This window comes from Erinaceus europaeus, chromosome 10, assembly GCF_950295315.1.
Source record: "Erinaceus europaeus chromosome 10, mEriEur2.1, whole genome shotgun sequence".
Classification (NCBI taxonomy): Eukaryota; Metazoa; Chordata; class Mammalia; order Eulipotyphla; family Erinaceidae; genus Erinaceus; species Erinaceus europaeus.
This window is the reverse complement of record NC_080171.1, coordinates 40,507,269-40,533,952: the sequence shown is the minus strand read 5'-3', so window position 1 is coordinate 40,533,952 and position 26,684 is coordinate 40,507,269. Positions and strand designations below refer to the sequence as shown.

The 26,684-nt window shown below is 40.6% G+C and overlaps 1 long non-coding RNA gene and 1 pseudogene across 3 annotated transcripts in view; both read right to left on the bottom strand.

Annotated features, from left to right (window-relative positions):
- Window positions 1-7,940: 7,940 nt before the first annotated feature.
- The window catches only part of LOC132540874 (uncharacterized), a 32,510-nt gene continuing 13,766 nt past the window's right edge, over window positions 7,941-26,684 (bottom strand). Inside the window, exons 3-5 of one of the 3 annotated variants that reach the window (XR_009552010.1) lie at window positions 25,257-25,395; window positions 20,263-20,365; window positions 7,941-8,314 (exon numbers count right to left, since the gene is read on the bottom strand). This is a non-coding gene — a long non-coding RNA (uncharacterized LOC132540874). Of the gene's footprint in view, window positions 8,315-16,798; window positions 17,278-19,164; window positions 20,366-25,256; window positions 25,396-26,684 lie in introns of those variants that run through there. The other 2 variants (XR_009552009.1, XR_009552008.1) reach the window with 2 other exon arrangements.
- LOC132540800 (cyclin-dependent kinases regulatory subunit 2-like) lies at window positions 14,841-16,245 on the bottom strand (annotated as a pseudogene).

The window sequence follows — 26,684 nt, the reverse complement described above, 5'->3', positions numbered from 1 at the left end:
TCATCATCAAAACAGCATGGTACTGGAACAAAAGTAGGCACACAGACTAGTGGAACAGAATTGAAAGCCCAGAAATAAATCCCCACACCTATGGACATCTAATCTTTGATAAAGGGGCCAAAAGGATTAAATGGAAAAAGGAGGCTCTCTTCAATAAATGGTGCTGGGAAAACTGGGTTGAAACATGCAGAAGAATGAAATTGAACCACTTTATCTCACCAGAAACAAAAATCAACTCCAAATGGATCAAAGATCTAGATGTCAGACCAGAAACAATCAAATACTTAGAGGAAAACATTGGTAAAACACTTTCCCACATACACCTCAAGGACATCTTTGATAAATCAAACCCAATTGCAAGGAAGACTAAAGCAGAAACAAACCAATGGGACTACATCAAATTGAAAAGCTTCTGCACATCCGAAGAAACTATTAAACAAACAAAGAAATCCCTCACAGGATGGGAGAAGATCTTCACATGCCATACATCAGACAAGAAACTAATCACCAAAATATATAAAGAGCTCAGCAAACTTAGCACCAAAAAAGAAATGACCCCAACCAAAAATAGGCAGAGGATATGAACAAAACATTCACTACAGAGGAGATCCAAAAGGCTAACAAACATATGAAAAACTGCTCTAGGTCACTGATTGTCAGAGAAATGCAAATTAAGACAACACTAAGATACCACCTCACTCCTGTAAGAATGGCATACATCAAAAAGGACAGCAGCAACAAATGTTGGAGAGGTTGTGGGGACAGTGGAACCCTTTTACATTGCTGGTGGTTATGTAAATTGGTACAGCCTCTGTGGAGAGCAGTCTGGAAACTCTCAGAAGGCTAGACATGGACCTTCCATATGATCCAGTCATTCCTCTCCTGGGCTTATGCCCCAAGGACTCCATAACACCCAACCAAAAAGAGGTGTGTACTCCTTGTTCATAGCAGCTCAATTCATAATAGCTAAAACCTGGAAGCAACCCAGGTGCCCAACAACAGGTGAGTGGCTGAGAAAGCTGTGGTATATATATGCACAATGGAATACTATGCAGCCATCAAGAACAATGAACCCACCTTCTCTGACCCATCTTGGACAGAGCTAGAAGGAATTATGTTAAGTGAGCTAAGTCAGAAAGATAAAGGTGAGTATGGGATGGTCCCACTCAGCAACAGAAGTTGAGAAAGAAGATCTGAAAGGGAAACTAAAAGCAGGACCTGACCAAATTGTAAGTAGGGCACCAAAGTAAAAACCCTGTGGTGAGGGGTAGACATGCAGCTTCCTGGGACAGTGGGGGGTGGGAGTGGGTGGGAGGGTTGGGTCACAGTCCTTTGGTGGTGGGAATGGTGTTTATGTACACTCCTAGCAAAATGTAGAAATATAAATCACTAGTTAATTAATATGAGAGGGGGAAAATCAATTGTATGTCTCAAAGTTTCTCAAAAGACAAACTGAATATTTTTAATATATAGGCTACGTATTTGATATGCGGACTCTCTCAAAAGCCTAGACCAAGTAGATCAATAGCATCCAATAGCACAGCTATATACAAGATACTAGGTACTGTACAACAAACCCTAACAAAAGGACTTTTCAAAGTTAACCCAATTACCAAATAATGTGATGATAACATTAACTATCGATTGTCTTTTTGAACCCTAAGACAGCAGGAACCTCACATCTCCACTATAGAGCCCCTACTTCCCCCAGTCCTGGAACCCTTGGATAGGGCCCACTTTCCCGTATGCCTCTCCCAATCCATATCAAATAATATTGCATCCACCGATCACAACCTAACCAATGCAACGATTGCCACCTCAACATGCTTCACTTCAGACTGTGTCCAGAGACTTCATGTGTGGAGTGACAACCCTTCAGCTTCATTGCTCGGGTGAGACCTTTCCTTTCATAGTATACTCTAATTTCATCTCAGGTGGTTCACTTTCTAACAAAATCCCAAAACCTAGATATAGACCAGTTTCTGTTAGAGAGAGCATATGTTCACACGTATCCATAAACTACTGCAGAATATATACCTGAAAGCAGAAGTACATTAGAATTTGCAGTGTGTACCTCCCTAACACTTCCTCTCCACTATTCCAAGCTTTGGGTCCATGATTGCTCAACAATTTGTTTGGCTTTGTATGTTAACTCTCTTTTCAGTCATCAGGTTCCAGATGCCATCAGGATGCCGGCCAGGCTTCCCTGGATTGAAGACCCCACCAATGTGTCCTGGAGCTCAGCTTCCCCAGAGACACACCGTACTAGGGAAAGAGAGAAGCAGACTGGGAGTATGGACCAACCAGTCAATGCTCATGTTTAGCGGGGAAGCAATTATAGAAGCCATATCTTCTGCCTTCTGCAACCCACAATGACCCTGGGTCCATGTTCCCAGAAGGATAGAGAATGGGAAAGCTATCAGGGGAGGGGGTGAGATATGGAGATTGGGTGTTGGGAATTGTGTGGAGTTGTACCCCTCCTACCCTATGGTTTTGTTAATTAATTCTTTCTTAAATAAAAAAATGAATAAATAAAAAAAGTCTGTCCAAGGGTTTTTCAGTTCTATATTCTTTCAAAGAATCAACATTTAGCTTTGTTGATCTTCTGTTTTTCATTCTTTGACTCTGAGTCCATGATTGGTTTGTTGAATTAGGTTTAATTCCTGCAGACAACATATTGTTGGTTTGTATTTTCTGATCTATCTTTCTACTCTGTGCCTTTTAATAGATAAATTAGGCCATTGATATTTATTGACATTATCTATTTAAGATATTCCAGCACCAATATTCTAAACTTTTTTGACTGTTTTGACATATGGCATGTTTTTAGTGATATCATTATTGTTTATCAACCTTTTAGAACCTATTATAGAGCAAGTTTGGTGATAGTTTATTCCTTCAGCAGTTGATATCTGAGAAAGTTTTTATCCCTCTGTCTAATCTGAATGACAGTCTATCAGGATATAGTATTCTCAGCTGAAAGCCTTTCTCATTGAGCATTCTATACAGATTTCACCATTCTCTTCAAGTTTTTAGAAAATGTGTGGAGAGATCTGTTGATAATCTTTGGATTTTCCTCAGTGTGTGACTGTTTTTCTCTTGAAGACCTCAGTAGTTTTTTTCCCCCTTATATCCTTACTCTTGTCCACTCTAACTAGGATGTGTGTTGGTGACTGTATGTCTGGGTTTATTTTGCTAGAGATCTGGGTTTCTTGGATCTTTATATCCTTCCTGTTGTTGAAAGTGGGGAATTCTTCTATTATCTACTATATTGTGCTTTTTCCTCTTCCTGTCTTTCTTCCTCTGGCAAGCCAATAATGCAGATATTATTTCTTTTGAAGTCAACCCATGTGTCTCCATTGTCATTTTTACTGTCTCTTAATCAGTATTGTACTTCGCTTCTTTCTTAGTTTTCCTTAATTCATGCTTGATGTTGTAAGTTCTGTTTTTTGCATCAGTTATTCTGCTCTGCTCTAGCTCCCCTCACCTGTTATCTCTAATCCAAATATTTTTTTAATTTTTATATATAAAAAGGAAACACTAACAAAACCCATAGAATAGAATGAGAACACCACCACACAATTCCCACCAGGAGAACTCCATATCCCATCCCCTCCTCTGATAGTTTTTCTATTATTTATCCCTCTGGGAGTATGGACCGAGGGACATTATCGGGTGCAGTGGTGGAAGGTCTGGCTTCTGTAATTGCTTCCCTGATGAATATGGGAATTGACAGGTCAATGCATACTCCCAGCATGCCTCTCTCTTCCCTAGTGGGGCAGGACACTAGGGAAGCAGGGCTCCAGGACATATTAGTGGGGATATCTGTCCAGGGAAGTCTGGTTGGCATCATGTTAGCATCTGGAACCTGGTTGCTGAAAAAAGAATTAAGATATAAAGCCAAACAAATTGTTGACTAATCATGAAACTAAAGGCTGGAATAGTGCAGATGAAGATTTGGGGGTCACAGTTTTATAGATAGTAGGCCTATTTTAGTTATATTCCAAGAGGCCCATGACTATACTAGTTTTGCTGTTGTTGTTGTTGTTGTTTTGTTTTGTTTTCTGATATGCAAGTGGATGTATATTATTGTCTGGGGAGATAATGTCATGGCTGGAAAAATACTAGAAACTGGTTCAGGAAAGAGAGGAGCTCCCAAATATGGGAAAGGTGTATAAATATTGTTGACTATAAACCTCATGGATTTGATCTGATCTGGGGACTATGTTCAGTTTAGGAGACTATGTGACCTCTGCATCCTTGTAGATCTGAGCTCACATTCTGTGGTTGTGTATAGGAACATTCCAAGCTGCCCCAATTTTGTGACCCATCTTCCTCAGGTAGAATATAGATTATGTTGTCTTGAATCCCTTCAGAACATGCAAAATTCTCGGCCATTGTTGATCCATGTTGAGGGCAAGGACCTATGTGGGGCCCACAAAAGGATCTGTTGTGTTATATGTACACAATGGAGTACTACTCAGCTATAAAAAATGGTGACTTCACTGTTTTCAGCCGATCTTGGATGGACCTTGAAAAATTCATGTTAAGTGAAATAAATCAGAAACAGAAGGATGAATATGGAATGATCTCACTCTCGGGCAGAAGTTGAAACACAAGATCAGAAGAGAAAACACAAGTAGAACCTGAAGTGGAATTGGTGTATTGCACCAAAGTAAAAGACACTGGGGTGGGTGGATGGGGAGAATATAGATCCAAGAAGGATAACAGAGGACCTAGTGGGGGTTTTATTGTTATATGCAAAACTGGGAAATATTATGCATGTACAAACTATTGTATTTAATGTCAAATATAAAACATTAATTCCCCAATAAAGAATTTTTTTTATAAAAAGGGGGGTCTGTTGTCTTATTCCTGATAGAGCTGACTGGTAACAATGGAGAGAGGGATTTATTCAAGGTCTAGGCCCATCAAGTCTGTTTGTGAGTCTCAGGACTCCCCGAGTAGGGCCCCAGCTGATGGGGTGGCCCGGTAGTGACTAAAGAGTTATTGTTAAAGTATTCCGGGACTGGGGGAAATAAATATAGGCTCTATAGAGGAAGTGGGAGGTTCCTGCTCTCTTAGGGTTTAAGAAGGCAATAGATAGTTATTGCTATAATCAAATTATTTGGCAATTGGGTTAACTTTGAAAATCCCATTGTTAGGATTTGCTGTAGATACACAATACCACCAAAATTTATTCCATTGGCATCATTTATATATAGCTGTGTCTTATAGAGTAATGCCACTGGTTGCTTCTCTTCTTCCTGGTCTAAGATTTTGAGAGTCAGCATTTCAGAGACGCAGCCTATGGTCTGTGTATTAAAAAGTTTGAGACATTCAATCAATTTTCCCCTCTCATATTAATTAAATAGTGATTTATATGACTACAAGTTAATAGAAGTGTACATAAACAACATTCCCACCACTAAGATTGTGTCCCATCCCATCCTCCCACCCATCCCGAAAAGCCTCCCCCCCCACCCCGAGTGATGATGAACATCCACCCTCACCCTCCTCCTAGGGATTTTTACTTTGGTGCCCTACTCCAAACTCGGTCAGATCCTGCTTTGAGTTTCCCTTTCTATTCTTCTTTCGTAACTTCTGTTTATAAGTGGGATCATCCCACACTTGTCTTTATCTTTCTGACTTAGCTTATTTAACATAATTACTTCTAACTCCATCCAAGATGGGTCAGAGAAGGTGGGTCCATTGTTCTTAATAGCTGTGTAGTAGTCCATTGTGTATATATATAGCACAGCTTTCTCAGATGTTTATCTTCTGTTGGGCACCTGGATTATTTCCAGGTTTTAGATATTATGAATTGTGCTGCTATGAACATAGGTGTACACATATCTATTTGGTTGGATGTTGTGGAGTCCTTGGAGCATATCCCTAGGAGAGGAATTACTGGGTCATATGGAAGGTCCATGTCTAGCTTTTGAGAGTTCTCCAGACTGCTCTCCACAGAGGTTGGACCAATTTACATTCCCACCAGCAGTGCAGAAGGGTTCCTCTGTCCCCACAACCTTTCTAGCATTTGTTGCTGCTGTCCTTTTTGATGTATGCCATTCTCACAGGGGTGAGATAGTATCTCAATGTTGTCTTTATTTGCATTTCTCTGACAATCAGTGACCTGGAGCAATTTTTCATGTGTTTGTTAGCCTTTGGATCTCTTCTGTAGTTAATGTTCTGTTCATATCCTCTGCCCATTTTTGGATGGGGTCATTTGCTTTTTTGTTGTTAAGTTTGCTGAGCTCTTTGTATATTTTGGTTATTAGACTCTTGTCTTAGGTATGGCATGTGAAAATTTTCTCCCATGCTGTGAGGGTTCTTTTTGTTTGTGTGATAATTTCTTTGGCTGTGAGAAGCTTTTCAATTTGATGTAGTCCCATTGATTTGTTTCTGTTTTAGTCTTCCTTGCAATTGGGATTGTATCATCTAAGATGTCCTTGAGGTTTAGGTGAGAAAGTGTTCCAGGAGTGTTTTCCTCTAAGTATTTGATAGTTTCTGGTCTAACCTCAATGTCCTTGATCCATTGGAGTTGACTTTTGTTTCTGTTGAGATGAAGTGGTTCAGTTTCATTCTTCTGGATGTTTCAACCCAGTTTCCCCAGAACCATTTATTGAAGAGAGCCTCCTTCTTCCATTTAATACTTTGGGCACCCTTATCAAAGATTAGATGTCCACAGGTATGGGGGTTTAGTTCTGGGCTTTCAAATTTGTTTCACTGGTCTGTGTACCTATTTTTGTTATAGTACCCAACTGTTTTCATGATGATGGCCGTATAATATAGTTTCATATCTGAGAGTTTGATGCCTCTATTTCTGTTTCTTTTCCTCAAAATAGTTTTGGTGATTCAAGGTGTTTTCTGGTTCCAGATAAATAATTGCAGTTTATATTCTATTCTCTTAAAGAAGCTTGATGGAACTTTGATGAGTATCAGATTCAATTTGTATATGGCTCTTGGGAGAATATTCATTTTGATGATATTAATTCTTTTAATCCATGAGCATAGAATGTCTTCCCATTTCTTGGTATCATTTTCTATTTCTTTTAATAGACAAAGACAACCAATTACAAGGAGTATCAAAAAAAAAAAAAAAAAAACCTCCAGCTAGTCTTTCCAAGTAGGGTTGAAGGTTGAAAAATACCTGATTGATTAGGTATTTTTTCACTCAAATAGAGCTCCTGCCCCCATCAAAAAAAAAAATGTCTTGGAATTATACCCCTGCTGAGCCTGGAATCTTGGTAAAGAAAATAGCTCATGGGGTTGGGCGGTAGTGCAGTTGGTTAAGCACACATGGCACCGAATGCAAGGAGTGGTGTAAGGATCACAGTGGGAGCACCCAGCTCCCCACCTGCAGGGTAATCACTTCACAGGAGATGAAGCAGGTCTGCAGGTGTCTATCTTTCTCTCCCCCTCGCCTTCTTCCCCTCCTCTCTCAATTTTTCTCTGTCCTATCCAACAACAATGACATAATTAACAACAATAATAACTACTACAACGATAAAAAAACAACAAGGTAACAAAAGGGAAAAGAAAAAAGAAAATAGCTCCACAGGAAGCATGCTAGGAGAAGCTGGCCAGCCCATGGGGGCTGGCTTTGAGGTAAAGGGGAAGGGTGAGTTCAGAAATAGTCAAGTCAAAGTTTTTCCTAATCTTTGTCCTTATGGCCTCTGTTTGCCAGCCCATGAGTGGTTTCTTTTTTGGTGTCACCCTGACCACTCCTTGGTTTCCCTTTCCACCAATGGGCCAGAAATCCTACCCTCTCCTGACAACCCCAGGTTGAAAGCTGCTTCTTTTGGGAGTTCACACCAGTTATTATCTCCAAGTCACCATCTTAACTCTGCCCAACTATTTTATTTTAACCTGTGTAGTTACTGTGTTAATTTGTTCAGCTAAATCTTAGCTTTATTTTTGTTTGTTTGTTTATGGGTTTTATTTTTGCTTATTTATTTATTTTTATGAGTGATTTAGTAATTATAACAAGATTGTGGGATAAGAAGGGTACAATTCCATACAATCCCCACCACAGAGCTCTGTATCCCACCTTCTCCATTGGAAGCCTCCTTATTCTTTATCCCTCTGGTAGTATGGACCAAAATTCTTTATGGAGTACAGGAGGCTTAGTTTCTGTAATTGCTTCTCCACTGGACATAGGCACTGACAGGTCAGTCCATACTCCCAGCCATCTCCTATCTTTCCCTAGTGGGGCAGGACTCTGGAGAGGTGGCGTTCCAGGACACATTGGTGAGGTCATCTAGCCTAGGGAAGTCAGGTTGGTATGATGGTAGCATCTGCAACTTGGTGGCTGAAAAACATTAAGAAATAAAGCAGAAAAAATTGTTTAATAATCAGGAACCTAAAGGTAATAATATAGAAGACAAGGTTTGGGGTCTTAATGTTGGAAGAAGTTAGGAAGTATATTTTAGGTATATTCCAAGGGACCCATGACTTTACTAATTTTTGCCATTTCCCAATAGCTAGCATGCAGGTAGACAGAAAATATTGTCTGGGAAAATGATGTCAGAGTTGGGAATAGGAATAGAAAGCTGGATCAGGGAAGAGAGTAGCTCCAAAATATGAGAAAGGATGGGATGCATTGGATCGACCTTCCCGTGGTGCATCTCGTGAGTACCCATTCATTGGGGAAACTGATGATCCTTCCTAGTTGACTGAATCCACATGGATCCCAGTCACTTTCAAAGCCAGCAACAAGCAGCTCCTGCCAGCTTTCAAGTTGTTGGTCCTGCTCTTCGAGTCCTCCAACTTAATGTTGAGGGGCTGTCCTTTGCCAAACGCGTTCTTATTGGTCAATTGGCGATACAGCATCAGGCAGATGTTATCTGCCTACAAGAAACACATATAGCAGTCGATGAAGCTGCTCGATTCACCATCAGTGGATTCGATTTAATATGCTGTAATCTCCAGCATAAACATGGCCGAGCCATCTACGCCAAATCGTGTCTTGCGGACGTTTACCATATGGCCTCTTCGACCTTCTACGACTCCATTACTGTTGGAACTATTCAGCTCGTCAACGTATATAAACCTCCCAGTGCCTCATGGGATAACGAGGTCCTGCCTAGCCCGAATCACCCAGCCGTTTACGTTGGAGACTTTAATAGTCATCACCAAGACTGGGGATATTCCTCCACTCGTGCTGATGGCTCTATCTTAGCCGACTGGGCTTCAGTGAATGACCTCTCCCTATTATACGATCCCAAACAACCAGGCTCTTTTCACAGTGCTAGATGGAATAAAGACTCGTCACCCGACCTGTGCTGGATTAGCACAGTCAATGGCCAAGCCTTTCCCGCTACGAGACAAGTTCTCAAGATCTTCCCGCACAGTCATCACCGCTCAGCTATCATCCACATTGGTCTCCAGCTCCCACTGATTCTGTGCTTGAAGAAACTAAGATGGAACTTTCGGAAAGCAAACTGGCGTCTGTTCAGTGATCTTACCAACAAATCTATTCCTGCAATTCCAATTAACTCTATCGCCTCTGAAGATTCCTACAGGCGCTTCCGCCAAGCCATCTTCAAAGCAGCTTCCCAAGCCATTCCTCGTGGGAGACGTGCTAACTATATGCCTTGTCTTGATGCTGAATGCGAGCAACTACTAAAGCAGTATGATGAATTGGGCGACCCAGATGTGGCTGACCATCTCATTAACTCCCTGGATGCAGCATGCCAAGCCCGCTGGCAACAACTCACGGAAAGTCTGAACTTCACCCACTCAAGTAGGAAGGCCTGGAAGCTTCTTCACAGACTGGGTGCCGGTAGCCAACCCCCTCCCATCTCCCATCCTCCCGTATCTCCAAACTCAGTGGCCAGTCACCTAACTCAAGTTGGACATGTTAAGATCGACCCAGTCTGGAAAAGAGAAATTTCTCATCAGTGGTCATCCCACTTCCAGTTATCTTGTCCATCTGCAAAACTCTCTCCCTTTACACTGTCTGAACTGGAAGACGCTTTGAAGAGGGTTAAACCGGGAACAGCTGCTGGCTATGATAACATCACCCCAGAACTCATTCTTAACCTGGGCCCCACGGCAAAGAAGTGGCTCGCTTCATTCCTGTCCCACATCTTGGAATCCGAATCTATGCCCAAAATTTGGCGTCGTTCGAAGATAATAGCAGTTTTGAAACCAAAGAAAGACCCAACACTGGCCGCCAGCTATAGACCAATTTCTCTCCTCTCCATGTGTTACAAACTCCTTGAGAGGCTGCTTCTATCACGTATTTCTCATCTTACAGAGAAATTCCTATCACCCGCCCAGGCTGGTTTCTGCCCAGGAAGATCTACCTGCGAACAAGCCCTGGCCCTCTCAACTTACATTGAAAATGGATTCCAGAAGAATTTAAAGACGGGTGCTGTCTTTGTTGATCTCACAGCAGCCTATGACACAGTCTGGCACCGTGGTCTCCTAGTCAAGATCTCAAGATGCCTGCCTCCATGGGTGGCCAACACTATATCGTTTCTTCTCCAAAACAGAAGATTCCGGGTACATCTGGGTGACAAGTCTAGCAGATGGAGACTTGTCTCAAGTGGCCTCCCCCAGGGCTCCGTTCTGGCTCCTACGCTATTTAATATTTACATCAATGACCTCCCAGAAACTTCTTCAAGGAAGTTCATCTACGCCGATGACATCTGCTGTGCAACTCAGGCATCCAAGTTCGACATCCTCAAGGAAACACTCACGAAAGACATGTCTCTGATATCTGATTACTGTAAAAAATGGCGACTAATCCCTAGCACTGCAAAAAACGGTATCATCTGTTTTCCATCTACACCATGCCTCGGCCTCGCGTGAGCTTAATGTGCAGCTTGGCGATACGAGAATCCGGCATGAAGCCCAGCCAGTCTATCTTGGCGTTACTCTCGATCGCACTCTGTCATTTCACAAACATCTCATAAAAACTGCAGCAAAGGTGGGCGCGAGGAATAACATCATTGCAAGACTGGCCAGCTCCTCATGGGGCGCAAGCGCTTCCACACTGCGATCATCATCTCTGGCATTATGCTATTCCACTGCAGAATACTGTGCCCCAGTATGGTTCCGTAGCCCCCATGTCCACTTGGTCGATTCCAAATTATATTCCTCCATGAGGATAATTTCTGGAACCATCCGTTCCACCCCGGTTCCATGGCTGCCAGTTCTTAGCAACATCGCCCCGCCAGATATTCGTCGGGGTGCGGCATCATCTAAGTTCATTTCCCACGTCTACGCTCGACCGGACCTGCCAATATACGCGGATATCTTCGCCCACCCTGTCCAACGCTTGATGTCTCGTCACCCAATCTGGTCCCCTACGCCTACACTGAACTTCTCTGTTCCAGTCTCTTGGAAACAGAGTTGGCAGTCAGCTGAGGTAAAGAACAAACACCTCATCACAGACCCCTGCAAGCGTCAACCCGGCTTTGACCTAGCACGTTATGATTGGGCCCTCCTCAATCGCTATGGAACAGGCCATGGCCGGTGCGCCACTATGTTCCATCGCTGGGGAGCCAGAGACGACCCGAACTGCCCCTGCGGCTCCAGACAGACTATGACCCACATAGTCAACGACTGCCACCTCTCCAGATTCAAAGGAGGTCTCGAAACTTTACATCAGGCTCAACCTGATGCTGTTGACTGGCTATGGAAGAAGGGCAAACGCTAGAAGAAGAAGGAGAAAGGTATATAAATACCATCAACTATAAACCCCATTGTGATGACCTAGGGCATATGTCTATTCATATTTGTTGATAAGTTTAGTGAACTCTTTACATAATTTGATTATAAGCCTTTTTTATATATATTGGCACCACCAGCCAATACAGCAACTACAACAAAATCAAAAGCAAAAGTTTGATCAAGCCAGAGAGAAGGAAAAGAAGAAGGAGGTGATGATGAAGAAGAAGAAAAAGAAAAAATAGAAGGCAGAGTCACATGAAATTAAATTCCTGTCACAACTGAAATTACCAACCTCAGCAAATACAACAACTACAGTAGCAAAGATTGATCAAACAAGATAGAAATAAAAAAAAAAAGGGAGTCGGGCTGTAGTGCAGCGGGCTAAATGCAGGTGGCACAAAGCACAAGGACCGGCATAAGGATCCCGGTTCGAACCCTGGCTCCCCACCTGCAGGGGAGTCGCTTCACAGGCGGTGAAGCAAGTCTGCAGGTGTCTATCTTTCTCTCTCCTCTCTGTCTTCCCCTCCCTCTCTCCATTTCTTTCTGTCCTATCCAACAATGACAACAACAATAATAACCAAAACAATAAAACAACAAGGGCAACAAAAGGGAATAAATAAATAAAATAGATATAAAAAAGAAATAAAAAACAAAACAGCAAAACCAAACCAAATGCCTCCCCAAAAGGGAACCAAATCACCATCCAATACAACAACCACAAAACAAACAACAACAAAAGCAAAATCAAAGCTTGATCAAACCAGAGAGAAGGATGAGAGGAAAAGAAAAGGAAAAGAAGCAAAGACAAACCAAAACAATCTCTTTCCTCAGCCAACATCACAAAGAAACCATAGCCAACAACAAAGAAACTAACAGACAGGCTGTAAGTCAAATCAAGCTAAGGGAACAAAGACTCCACCCCACCCAAATTGTGGCTTGGTACTGTCCATAGCTTAAATCCAGTGAGGTATCTTTAAATGGCTCCCCATTGAGTTTTGATGAAAAGTTCAGCTTTGGAATATTGCTTGATGAGTGTAACTCCAAATAGGGCATCTTTGTCTCTAGCTGCCCTATTTCTCCAAACAGGCCACCTCTGGCCTGAGGGATGGATTTGGGGGGGGGGGTGGAAGACTCAAGTTTTCTTTCCTTTGTCCTTTCAGCTCCCCTTTGCTGGTTTATAGATGAGTTATAATATTTCACCATTGTCCTGTGTCTCCTCTTCTATAGATTATCTCCTACTGGCCTGGAAATCCTAATCCCACTTGTAATTGCCAGATATTTGAATCAATGTTTTTTTCGTGGAGAATCTAATTGCTGCCTTCAAACTGCCATCTTGACTCCACCCTAGTTTTCAGTTTTCTAATCACCTCAAAATAGGCTGTGTTTTATTTCAGAGTCTCGTTTGTTGTTTCCTCATTTCTCTCAAAAACTTTCCTCGCTACTGTGATTAATGCATCACATAGTGTTTGGATGTTTTCCTCATTCTTATTTGCTCCTGACTTGTTGGATTTTTTTTCTTGGCTTCTTTCTGTCCTGGTTCGTTTCTTGTATGTTTATTTTTGGTTTGACCATTGTATTTGGTGACTTTTGAAATTTGTGTCCTGGAGGCTGCTGTCCAGATATTGTGTGAAGAAGCCTCTGGTCTTTGGTTCTGGAACCACTGAAGTCAGTCACCTGTGGTGTCTCAAGAGTACATAGAGTTATTCTAATGATGGCACCACTGCTCTCAGAAGATAGATGGAATGTCTTCAAATCAAGGGGAAAACTAGACAACTGGAAGATCAAGCTTGTGCTCTAGTATGTTGACTAAACTTTCTTGAGTCTTGATGGGTCTCTGTTTTCAATCCACTGTTCACATTTGTCTGGATTGACTTTTGTCTAAGTGAGTTACTTAATAGTATCCAGTTGTAAATTGTAACAGCTTTTTGTTTGTTTGTTTGTTTGGCTTTACCTCAATTTGTTAAGAATTGGAAGCTGGAAGCCAGTACTCCCTTGTTATGCTTCAGGTAATTTTGGTTGTGATTTATCTTTTCTACAATCCTTGAGGACTTTTAAACTATATGTAGATTTTTCACTTATCATTTATTCATGATTAAGAGAGAAGGAAGAGATAAGATAAAGAGAAGAAAAATGTAATGAGATAAAAATGTGATAAGGAAAATGTTTTGGTCACAGAACAGTGACCAAGTGATAAATTGGGGGTGGACCCCAAACTCTCTCAACTATTTCTACTAGCTAAATCTAGATTCTGCCAAACAGTGGTATCAGAGAGATGAGTTTTGGTGAGGAATCAGAGTGATTTCCTTGGTATTCTCCCACCCCAGGTCATGTGTTTGGCTCCTTCACTTCCAATTTGGACCCGGCATCACCAAGTATGGCTTATGAAGTAGGAGAATTTCTTCCTCACTCCTTTAACCAGTGACCACCCATGTCTGTACCTGTGGCTTTGTGAGTTCCTGGAGAAATCTTGGTTGTATTTTGTTGATTTTTCAGGTGATTTTTTGTTGTTGTTGTTATTTTTTCTTAGTTTATCACAGGTAGTTTTTGGCCTCTCTGACTCTCCCTCTACTCTCTCTGAACACACGCACACACACTCACACACACACACACACACACACACACACACACACACACACACACACACACACACACACACACATTCATACACTTGGACACAATACAACAATTAGCATTTAAGTGCTGACTAGCAATTTTGTTAACATAAATACAAAATCTTTCTTTTATTTTTTCCTATGTCAGGGAGTTTTCCAACTCTGCTTTCTATTGATTTTGCTTTTCAAGCCTTTGGTACCTTAGCTGTGCTTTCCTTTACACATTGCTTCTTCCTCATTTAAGAATGACCAAAGAATGATAGGCTTGATATTATTTTTTCCTTTTTTTTTTTACATACAAACTTTATTTAACAAACCTAACAGGTAAAGTCAAACAGGCACTAAATATTAAGAGAAAAAAGACTAGAAGAGAGTTTGTCTTAAACATTTTGAAGTAACTGAGCTCTGTTACTGTGAAGAATATAGCTCAAGTGCAGATATGGATGACCAATTTGTACATTTTTCCAAGTATTCACTGAATACTACCTTATATACACATATACATTAAGTTTGAAAAAGATTTAACTGATGGTCTCCTAGACTTCATTTTTGCTGATCTTTTGGAAGAAGTCATCTTCCAAAAGGATATGTGGTTCTGGTTTATGAATCATGTAATAAACCCATCCTAGACTCTGCTGGACACTGTCTCCTCCACTCCTCTTCAGATATCATATAGGTTTTGTGTACTTGTTTGGAAAGTTCTTAGAGTAACATAACATGCCAATCCATACTCATAGTGCTCATTGAAGTACTTATCTGAGTAGTAGATCTGCTTGTAATATTCTTTTCTCTTTAACAGAACATAAGCTATGGGCAGATGGCACAAGTCTGATGTAAAGCACTTGATTTATATGTGGTATCTCTTGACTCTCAAATTCAATAGGTTAAAGTCACTAGTCTTTCCATATGCCCTTATGTTCTTGTAGTTACATCTCCAGACCCATCAGTTCTGCCTTTGTTTTAATATTATTAATATTAAAATACTTATATTGTATGTCTTGTTGCTTGGTTGATTCTACAAGGTGAAAACCAATAAATAATCATATGTCTTGACTATGTAAATGTTTCCTGCTGCAAAATGAAATAGTATGTCTATATCACACTTTTTTTTTTCTCGATGAGTCAATGTCACTTCAAAGAAATTATTCCTGTCCAAATTGTACTGGAAAGCCTTTCTTTTTAAGTAAGCTACCAATTGAATTTCATGAACGAACTTCTGCTTGGTCAAGTTTTTGATCCCTCAGCTCTCTGGTCAAACATGGTAAATAACATAGACAAAGAAAAATCATCTTGTCTCCTAGTATTCCTCTTCATCCATTCCAGTGGCACAGTCTACTTCATATCCCAATACCCTGGCACATGTTAGCATTTTTATGTGACATAATTTGATAAAGGGTCATAAATATCAATATTCTCCATGTCCCCCATAGAAATCTCTCAGACTCTCAGGACTGCTCAATTCTAGCTGCAGAGTCAGCATCTCATGACTGCCTTTATCTGCTCTTCAGAAAGATTGGATTTATACTTTTTCTGGATGACATGCTTTCTCTCTCTGGGTTTATAGTCTCATTTTCCTAAGTGTAGCTTCAAATTATTTCCTAGAAAGCATTATGGGAGGTAGGAATCCTCAGTCTTCCATCACTAAATATCTATTCTGCCTTTTCACAGAATTGATAGCTTGACTGGCTACAGACCTCTCAGAATTTCGACAGTATCACATAATTTCTAGTACTAAATTTTTTTTATGAAAAGCTTGTAGGCTACTGTTTTATTATTTTTTACACAACCTGTAACTCTCTGTTTCAGGATATGTACAAGAAACATCTGTTAACCCAAGAAACATCTGTTGTCCTTTCTCTCTTCACAATTTATAATGGTGTATCAGAGAGGGTTCATGTCCATTAATTCACTTGGACATTAAAGAGGTCCATTCAGTGGAATTACCCATATTCCTCTTTGCCAAAAAAGCTATTTAAAAGACTTTAATGCCTGAGATTCCTATGTCACAAGATCAATCCTGGCACCACCACAAACAAGAAATGGGTGGGGGGGGCAGGAGGTGGCACACCTGGTTTAGCACACATATTACAATGCACAAGGACCTGGGTTCAAGCTCCTGGTCTCCACCTGCAGGGAGAAAGCTTCTCAAGTGGTGAAGCAAGGCTGCAGGTGTCTCTCTGTCTCTTTTCCTCTCAATCTCTTCCTTCCCATCTTAGTTTCTCTCTGTTTGTGTCTAATAAATAAATTAATAGTAAAAATATTAAAAAATAAATGAGCAGTGCACTGGTTAAAAAAAGAAAAGAAATTATTATTTTTTAAAAATAATTCTTCTGTTTGAGTTTCTTCCCTCCGCTTTGTCTCCCTGTCTTTGTTGAACTTACATCAGATCAATATTGGGACTTCTAAACAAATTATTGACACTGTTTTTTTCTTTTCTTTTACTATTGATTTAATATTTATTTACAAAATTATAAGATAAGAGGGGTATAATTCCACATTGCCCCTACCACCAGAGTACTGTGTCCCCATTCTACCACTGGAAATTTTAGTAGTTATCCCAAAGTCATACATATGGGTTGACTATTATTTCTATGATTATATATATATATATATATATATTTTTTTTTTTTTTTTTTTTTTGCCCATTTTTACCTATGGCCCTGTCTTCTTTTTTCTAAGTCACGCCTCCACCCATTGATAATTCCAAATGTCCTCCTTTTTCCCTCTTCTTCCTCTGGGTCTTGATGGAATTAAAGTTCAGAACCCTCTGGTCCTATTCTTCTAACATTACTCACCCTCTGGGGTTATAGACCAAAATTCCCTGTAGGGTACAGAAGGCAAGAGTTCTGACTTCTGTAATTGCTTCTCTTCTGGGCACGGACCTTGGCAGGTTGATCCATACTCCCAACCTGCTTCTATCTTTCCCTTGTGTGGTAGGGCTCTGGAGAAGTGAGGTTCCAGAACACATCAGTGAGATCATCTGCCAAGGGAAGTCAAGATGGAATCATAGTAGAATTTACAATTTAGGGACTAAAAGGTGGTGAGATATAAAGCAAGACAAAACAACAAAATTAATAATCTGGAACCAAAAAGTAGGACTAGAGAGTATAAGAATGGTGATCATAGGGTGAAGAGAATCTGGGATGTCTATTTAAGGTATGTTACTAGGGGCCTATGACTTTTGGTTAAGTTTTGTTTGAGCTTGGTAGTTTACGTGTAGGTGAACTAGAAATACTGTCTGGGAAGAAATAGTCAGAGTTGAGAATAGGGCTAGAAAGCTGGATTAGGGGAGTCGGGCTGTAGCGCAGCGGGTTAAGCGCAGGTGGCGCAAAGCACAAGGACCGGCATAAGGATCCCGGTTTGAACCCCGGCTCCCCACCTGCAGGGGAGTCGCTTCACAGGCGGTGAAGCAGGTCTGCAGGTGTCTATCTTTCTCTCCTCCTCTCTGTCTTCCCCTCCTCTCTCCATTTCTCTCTGTCCTATCCAACAATGACAACAATAATAACTACAACAATAAAACAACAAGGGCAACAAAAGGGAATAAATAAATTAAATAAATATTTACAAAAAAAAAAAAAAGCTGGATTAGGGCAGATAGTAGCTCCAAAGCTTGAAGAAGCAAATAAATACATTTTGAATTTCTTCTTTCTAAATTTTTATTAATGATTTAATATTTATTTACAAAATTACATGTCAGCAGGGGTATAATTGTATACCATTCCCACCATCAGAGTTCTGAATCCCCAATCCGTCTATTATAAACTATAGCAGTTTTCCTAAGGTTGCAGGAATGGGTTAACTATTGTTTCTACAACTATCTGTCTATAGTTATATATAATTGCCTTTTTCATGAGATTCTATTTTTTTCTTTACTGAGTATTAACAGTTTATAGTTGACAGTAAAATACTGTAGTTTTTACATGTGTAACATTTCTCAGTTTTCCACATAACAGTTCAACACCCACTAGGTCCTCCTCTGCCATCATGTTCCAGGACCTGAACCCTCCCTCCACCCCAGAGTCTTTTAATTTGGTGTAATACACCAAAGCCAACCCAAATTCTATTTTTGTTTTGTTGTGTTTTCCCTTCTATTCTTATTTTTCAGCTTCTGTCTATGAGTGAGATCACCCATATTCACCCTTCTCTTTCTGGCTTATCTCACTAAAATGATTCCTTCAAGCTCCCTCCAAGATGGGGTGAAGAAGGTGAAATCATCATTTTTTAAGACTTATTTTTTAAATTATTTAATATTTTATTTATTATTGTATAGAGACAGAGAGAAATTGAGAGGGTAAGATAGAGAGGGAGAGAGACAGAGAGACACCTGCAGCCCTGCTTCACCACTTGTGAAGCTTCCCCCTGCTGGTGGGGACCACCACGGGCTTGAACCTGGATCCTTGCACATTGTAATGTTCATGCTTAACCAAGTACGCCACAACCTGGCCCCTGAAATCATTGTTTTTAATAGTTGAATAGTATTCCATTGTGTATATATAACACAACTTACTCAGCCTTGTTGGGCAGCCCCCCTGCTTCATCCTCCACTGCTGACACTATGGTCTATTTACATAATCATTGTTTTGCCTGAAAGATCCCCACCTTTGATCTATCTTCTTTCTACCTCGAGACCCACCCTGCCTGCAGGGTACATTAATCCTGCCAGTTAAAACCTTAGCAACTGTTGCTATGGAAGCTTTCTACCTTCTTGCTCTTCCCTTTTCTCCACCTCCTTTCCTAGCCATTTCCTTTTCCAACTTGCCACTTCCGGTTCTAAATATATAAAAGCATGGTCTCTGATCAATAAAGACGCATTGCATTCCCGCTCAGCCATGAGTTCCTGGTCTCACTCCCACATCACTGACCAGGTTGGCTCTGGTCGAGTTCTCTCCAACCCAGAGAACATGTGCCTGGGAAGAAATACCCTCACGCTAGCTCTGCATAGCAATTCATTTGTTGTTGGGCTCCTGGGGTGTTTCCAGGTTTTTGGCTATTACAAATTTTTACTGCTATGAACATAGGTATACACAAATCTTTTTGCATGGGTGTGTTTGGTTTCTTGGGATGTATCTCCAAGAGACGAATTGCAGGGCCATAGGGTAGGTCCACTTATAGCCTTCTGAGAGTTCTCTAGGCTGCTCTCCACAGGAACTGGATGAATTTACATTCCTACCAGAAGTCCAGGAGGGTTCCTTTGTCCCGAAAGCCTCTCCAACATTTGTTACTGCTACCTTTTCTGACATATGACATTCTCACAGTAGTGAAGTGGTATCTTACTGTGTTTATTTGCATTTTTCTGACAATCATTAACTTGGAACATTTTTTCTTTTTGTTTTTTTGGCCTTTTGGATCTCTTCTTTGGTGAATATTCTGTTCATATTCTCTCCTCATTTTTGGATAGAGTCATTTTCTTGTTACTGAGTTTGGTAAGCTCTTTATATATTTTGGTTATTAGTCTCCTGTCTGATGTGTGGCATGTAAAGGTCTTCTTCCATTCTGTAAAGGGTCTCATTGTTTGGGTGGTGGTTTCTTTTGCTGTGTAGAAGCTTTTTAATTTGATGTAGTCCTACTGGTTTATTTTTGTTTCAGTCTTCTCTGTAATTGGATTTGTATCATTAAATATGCCTGTAAAGTTTAGGTGGAAAAGAGTACTGCCAACTACTGGGTCAAAGAAGAAATTAAGGAAGAAATTATAATTGCCTCCCCTTTTTTTAATGGTTCCATCTTCTCTTCCTTTCCAAACCATACATAACCTATTACTGCATCCAAATGTCCCTTCCTTTTTCCTCTTCTCTCTCTGGGTCCTGATAACCCTCTTATCCTTTTCCTCCTATCACTTCTCCCCTACTGGGTGTATAGATCAAAATTATTGTTGGGGTGCATAAGGTAATAGTTCCGGCTTATGTAATTGCTTCTGCACTCGACATAGGCATTGGCAGGTCAATCCATACCCCCAATATGTTTCTACCTTTATCTAGTTGGGTAGAGCTCTGGAGAGGCGAGGTTCCAGGACACGTTGGTGAGGTTGTCTACCTAGAGAAATCAGAATGGAATCATGGTAGTTTCTGCAACTTGTTCCCTGAAAGGCAGAAAGATATAAAGCAGGGCAAAATGTTTAATGAACAGAAACCAAAAAAAAATAAAATAAAATAGGAACAGAGCAAAAGAGATTAGGAATCTTAGGGTGGTAGGAAGCTCTGAAGTCCACTTTAGGCAGGTTTCTAGGGGACCACTAATATCATAGTTTTTGCTTGATTTTGATAGCTAATATGAAGTTAGATAAAAATGTTGTCTGAGAACATGATGTCAGAGTAGAGAAAAGAGCTAGAAAGTTATGGGGTCGGGCTGTAGCACAGCGGGTTAAGCACACATGGTACAAAACACAAGGACCAGCATAATGAACCTGGTTCAACACCCCCCCTCCGGCTCTCCACCTGCAGGGGATCACCCTAAAAGTGGTGAAGCAGGTCTGCAGGTGTCTGTCTTTCTCTCTCCCTCTCTGTCTTCCCCTCTTCTCTCCATTTCTTTATCCTATCCAACAACAACATGAATGGCAACAATAACAACAACAAGGCCAACAAAATGGGGGAAAAAATGGTGCAGGCACCAAGCCCCTGCGATAACCCTGGAGGCAAAAAAAAAAAAAAAAAAAAGAGCTAGGACGTTGGATTAGGGAAGAGAGTAACTCCCATTTTTGAAAAATAAAATCTATGAATAAAATTAACTATTTGCCCCCCATCCACCCCACCCGGGATATATATACATCACCAGAGCCTGTGTAACCTCTGAGTCCCTATTGGTTGGAGCTTGCAGCTCATGGTCACAGCTGGGAACACTGCAGTCTGCACTTAATTCAGAACCGTTCTTCCTCAAGTAGTTGTGCAGGATACCCCAGCCTCCCTTAGAGACTGAGGTAGTCCCTACCATCACTGCTTTCTACTGAGGGCAAGGTCCTTGGAAGGCCTCTAAGAGTGCTATCTTCCCCTTCCACCTCAACATCTCTCTGTCTCTAGCAAATAAATTAAGATAATATAAAAGAATTTTTAAAAGAAACATCTTCATCAGCCATTTTTCTTAATTATCCTCCCCCCGTTTTTTCCCTCAGTGGACCTTTTTTCCTCAGGCAGACCTTTTCAGATAGAAAGACAGGACAGAAACAATGGGAGACACACCACAGAACCAAAGCTTCCTTCAGTACATTGAAGGCTGGGCTTGAACCTGGGCTGTGAACTTGACAGAACAAGTACACTATAGAAGTAAGCTGTCTTGCTGACTCATCATTTTTCTTTTATTTTTCTTTCTTCTTGCTTTTTGACAGAGACAGAGATAAACTGAGAGGGAAAGGGATACTAGATAGGGAGGCAGAGAGGATAGACACCTGCAGTATCGATTCACTTGTGCAGCTTCCATCACACAGGTGGGAATAGGGGCTTGAACCTGTGTCCTTGTGCATGGTAACATGTGCACTCTACCAGGTTGTGCCACCACCCAACCCCCACTCCATCATTTTTCTTTACTCTCATGTGTTTTTCTCTCTACTCTATATTCATAGAAGTCTCTCCAACTTACATTAGATTTTAAAACAAAGCCATTACTTATCTCAAAATTTAGTAATGTGTAATCACTGACTCTGCATCCATTTCATCTAAGGAAAAAAGCAACTCAATTCAAATATCCAGAGATGCTAATGACCCTTCCTTTTGTCTTATTCTTAAATGAGAACAGACAATTAATTTTTACCAGACATTTGTATATAGTTTGCAACATAAAATATAAATAGGTGAACTCTATTTAAAGAGTAAATCGCCAGAAAAATTAACTATAATGGGAAGAATTAGCCCCAAGATCAGTATAGAAAAAAAATTAAGACGATAAAACATTAGTGAATTATTTTGCTAATGAAATATCTTTTCATTTAGTTTTATCCAGAGAATGATAGTAGGAAAGTATAGATTTTTAGTGCAATCTCTCTTTTTACAGTCTAATGCTTTCCCAACTGAGCTATTTTGGTGCAATCTCTCTTTTTTGATACATATTTCACTTTAGTTTTTTTTTCCTTAATTTGTTTATTGAAAGAGAGGAAGAGACCAGAGCGCTATGCAGCTCTGACATTTGTTGTTACTGGGTATTGAAGCTGGAACATCTGAGGCCTCATATATGTTTGTGCAATACTCAATTGCTGAGAAATCTCCTGACCCACATATTTCAATTTATTTTTTTATTGTCATTGTTCAGGCTTCCCAGCTATAGGCCAAATTTTTCAGGTACACGTAGGTTAAAAAAACAAGAAAGAAAGAAAGAAAGAAAAAGAAAAGGGAGTCAGGCAGTAGCGCAGCAGTTAAACGCACGTGGCACAAAGCGCAAGGACCAGAGTAAGGATCCTGGTTTGAGCACCCATCTCCCCACCTGCAGGAGAGTCGCTTCACAGGTGGTGAAGCAGGTCTGCAGGTGTCTATCTTTCTCTCCCCCTCTCTTTCTTCCCCTCCTCTCCATTTCTCTCTGTCCTATCCAACAATGACAACATCAATAACAACAGCAACAATAAAAACAAGGGCAAGAAAAGGGAAAATAAATATAATTTTAAAAAACTTTAAAAAAAATAAAGAGGAAAGAGATCACAGCACTAAAGCATCCTCCAGTGCAGTGGGGGGTTGGACCTGGAACCTGGGTTACATCCATGGCAAAATGTATACCATCCCTGGTGAACTATCTTACTGGCCTTGTTTCACTTTTGCATTGCTAGCCTCTTTGGGATATTGCCTGATTTCTTTTTAATTTCCCTTTTGTTACTCTTATTGTTTTATTGTTGTAGTTATTCTTGTTGTTGTTCTTGATGTCGTTGTTGTTGGATAGGACAGAGAGAAATGGAGAGAGGAGGGTAAGACAGAGGGGGGAAAGAAAGACACCTGCAGACTTATTTCATCTCTTGTGAAGAGACTCCCCTGCAGGTGGGGAACCAGGATCCTTATGATGCTCCTTAAGCTTTGCACCACCCTCACTTATCTTATTCCCTCTTTAACTAAAGTATCATTTGAAATTGTAGCTTTATCTATTTCTGTTTTTCTTTTCTTTAGAAAAAAAATTAATCTTAGCTATTGGCATTCCCTTATATCCAACTCTTTAGTTATTAGGAAAACTACTTTTGTGCATTCCTCTTTTCTTTCTTTCTTTTTTATTTTCTTTCCTCTCTCTCTCTCTCTCTCTCTCTCTCTCTCTACCATTTTGTTAGGAGGTTAATGGCTTATAACACAATTATCTACACATGGGCTCCATTTATCAGCTCTGCATCATGGGTATCTGTAAAATTCTCTCACCCTCAATCTAGGACCCTAGCCTCCCCATCACCCACCCACCAAGTCCTATTCTTTCATTCCTTCCTCAGAGTTCCTTGTTTTGGAGAAGTACTCCACTCCAAGTTCAAGTTTGTCTTTCTGATTGTCTCCCAAGTATCACCTACATGTATGGTCAAACAGCATTCCTTCCTCTCTCTTGAGTCATCCCACTTAACACTTTTCTTTCAGGTCCCAACCAAGGTGAAGCTAAGATTGTGATTTTAGAATTTCTGGTCTAGTATTTGGCCTTTGATATTTGGTTTTGATTCATCAATTTTGTTCATATCACTCTGTGCATTTTGTTCTGACTTTTCCAATGCCTTTGCTTCTTTTGTTGTTATTGTTTGTGTTTTGAATTCTATTCTACCATTGATGAACTCATATAGAGTTGAAATTTGTTTGCTTCTTTTCATGTATGTCTCCTTTCAATAATTCTTGCAAGGCAGGACTGGTGGTGGTGGTGAATTCCTTAAGTTTCAGTATGTTTGGGACTCTTTTAATTTCTCCTCCATACTTAAAAGCTTATTTGGCAGGGTAGAATATTCTGACTGGTACTTTCTATTCTTTAGTACAGTGAATATGTCATTCATTCTTTTCTTTCTTCTAGTGTTTGTGCTGAGGAATCTCAAGATAGCCAGATGGTCCTGCCTCTGTATGAAAAATTCTTTTTTCCTCTCATATCCTGCATTGGATTTTCTTTGTCTTTGATTTTGAATAGTTTTATAGTGATTTTCAATGTGGGGACCATTTGAGTATAAGCTCTGGGTGTTCTTTCAGCCTCCTCTGTTTTCAGCATATTTTTCTATATTTTAAGCATTTCCCAGGTGGGAAAAATTATAACTTATATTAATATGGTCTCTGCACTTTCTCCTTCCTTTCATCTTTAGATATTTCAATAGTTCTTTTTTTATTTCACCAAGAATTGCTTCATTTTTCATGACCCTTTCCTCTCCAAGAGCCTTGCAATCAGAATGTGTGGTGATTTTATCTTTTAGCAATGGCTACTCTATCCTTTAACTGAATTATTCTATTTACAAGGCCTCTAAGATAAGTCCCAACTTCTTCCAAATCCTCCTTAGCTTCTTGTATCTCCATATAGCTCTTTGTTAAAGTTTTCTCTGAGATCATGAATTTGTGTTTGTAAGTTATGGTTGAATCTTAACTGCCTTCATAATAAGTTTTCTGAAGTCAAACTCAGACTTTTTTTTCCCTAATCCTTTTGTCCTTTTTATATTTTGCTTAAGTGTGGTATCTGCTATTCAGCCATCAGGTTGTGGTGGTGGTGGTGGTGGTTGTGTGTGCATGTGTGTGTGTGTGTGTGTGTGTGTGTGTGTTTAATATGTCCTTGTGGTGGGGGGGTGAGTGCGTCTTTCATCTTCACCTGTGGGTTTAGGCAATGAGGTTTTATTGCCTCCCTTCAGACTTTATTCTAGACTTTGGCAGCACACTACCACCATTTGAGTGGGAGACAGCTTTTGATTTAGACCTGTGCCCTGTTCTTCTCTGCCTTCTTGGACTGAGCATGTGAGTTCTTCCCAGTGACTCAGAATGGTGGCAGCTACTCTGTGTCAGCTGGTAGCTCAGTCTGCCTTTGTAGAGTTTCCTCCAATCCCCCATGAAGTACACTCACCTGTCACTCCTTTTTTTTTTTTTTTTTTTTTTTTGTTCAAATCTTCCTGTTTCAATGTTGCAATGTTCTGGTTGATTTTTCATTGCTTTATCTGGTTGTTTCTCCTCTAGTGCATTTCTTCACCATTGTTTTAAATAATCTGTAAGAGGAGGTAATATACGTGGACTCAGTAAAGAATATTGAGTAGCAAACACATTTCTTTTTAAAAATTTTATAAAATATTTATTTATTCCCATTTGTCACCCTTTTTTAACTTTTTATCACCCAGCCATTTACGTTGGAGACTTTAATAGTCATCACCAAGACTGGGGATATTCCTCAACTCGTGCTGACGGCTCTATCAACTGGGCTTTAGCGAATGACCTCTCCATATTATACGATCCCAAACAGCCAGGTTCTTTTCACAGTGCTAGATGGAATAAAGACTCGTCACCCGACCTGTGCTGGATTAGCACAGTCAATGGCCAAGCCTTTCCCGCTACGAGACAAGTTCTCAAGATCTTCCCGTATAGTCATCCCACACAGTCATCACTGCCCAGCTATCATCCACATTGGTCTCCAGCTCCCACTGATTCTGTGCTCGGAGAAACTAAGATGGAACTTTCAGAAAGCAAACTGGCATCTGTTCAGTGATCTTACCAACAAATCTATTCCTGCAATTCCAATTAACTCTATCCCCTCTGAAGATTCCTACAGGCGCTTCCGCCAAGCCATCTTCAAAGCAGCTTCCCAAGCCATTCCTCGTGGGAGACGTGCTAACTATACACCTTGTCTTGATGCTGAATGCGAGCAACTACTAAAGCAGTATGATGAGTCGGGCAACCCAGATGTGGCTGACCATCTCATTGCCTCCCTGGATGCAGCATGCCAAGCCCGCTGGCAACAACTCACGGAAAGTCTGAACTTCACCCACTCAAGTAGGAAGGCCTGGAAGCTTCTTCATAGTCTGGGTGCCGGTAGCCAACCCCCTCCCATCTCCCATCCTCCCATATCTCCAAACTCAGTGGCCAGTCACCTAACTCAAGTTGGACATGCTAAGATCGACCCAGTCTGGAAAAGAGAAATTTCCCATGAGTGGTCATCCCACTTACGTTTATCTTGTCCATCTCCAAAACTCTCTCCCTTTACACTGTCTGAACTGGAAGACGCTTTGAAGAGGGTTAAACCGGGAACAGCTGCTGGCTATGATAACATCACCCCAGAACTCATTCTTAACTTGGGCCCCGCGGCAAAGAAGTGGCTCACTTCATTCCTGTCCCACATCTTGGAATCTGAATCTATGCCCAAAATTTGGCGTCGTGCGAAGATAATAGCAGTTTTGAAACCAAAGAAAGACCCAACACTGGCCGCCAGCTATAGACCAATTTCTCTCCTCTCCGTGTGTTACAAACTCCTTGAGAGGCTGCTTCTGTCACGTATTTCTCCTCT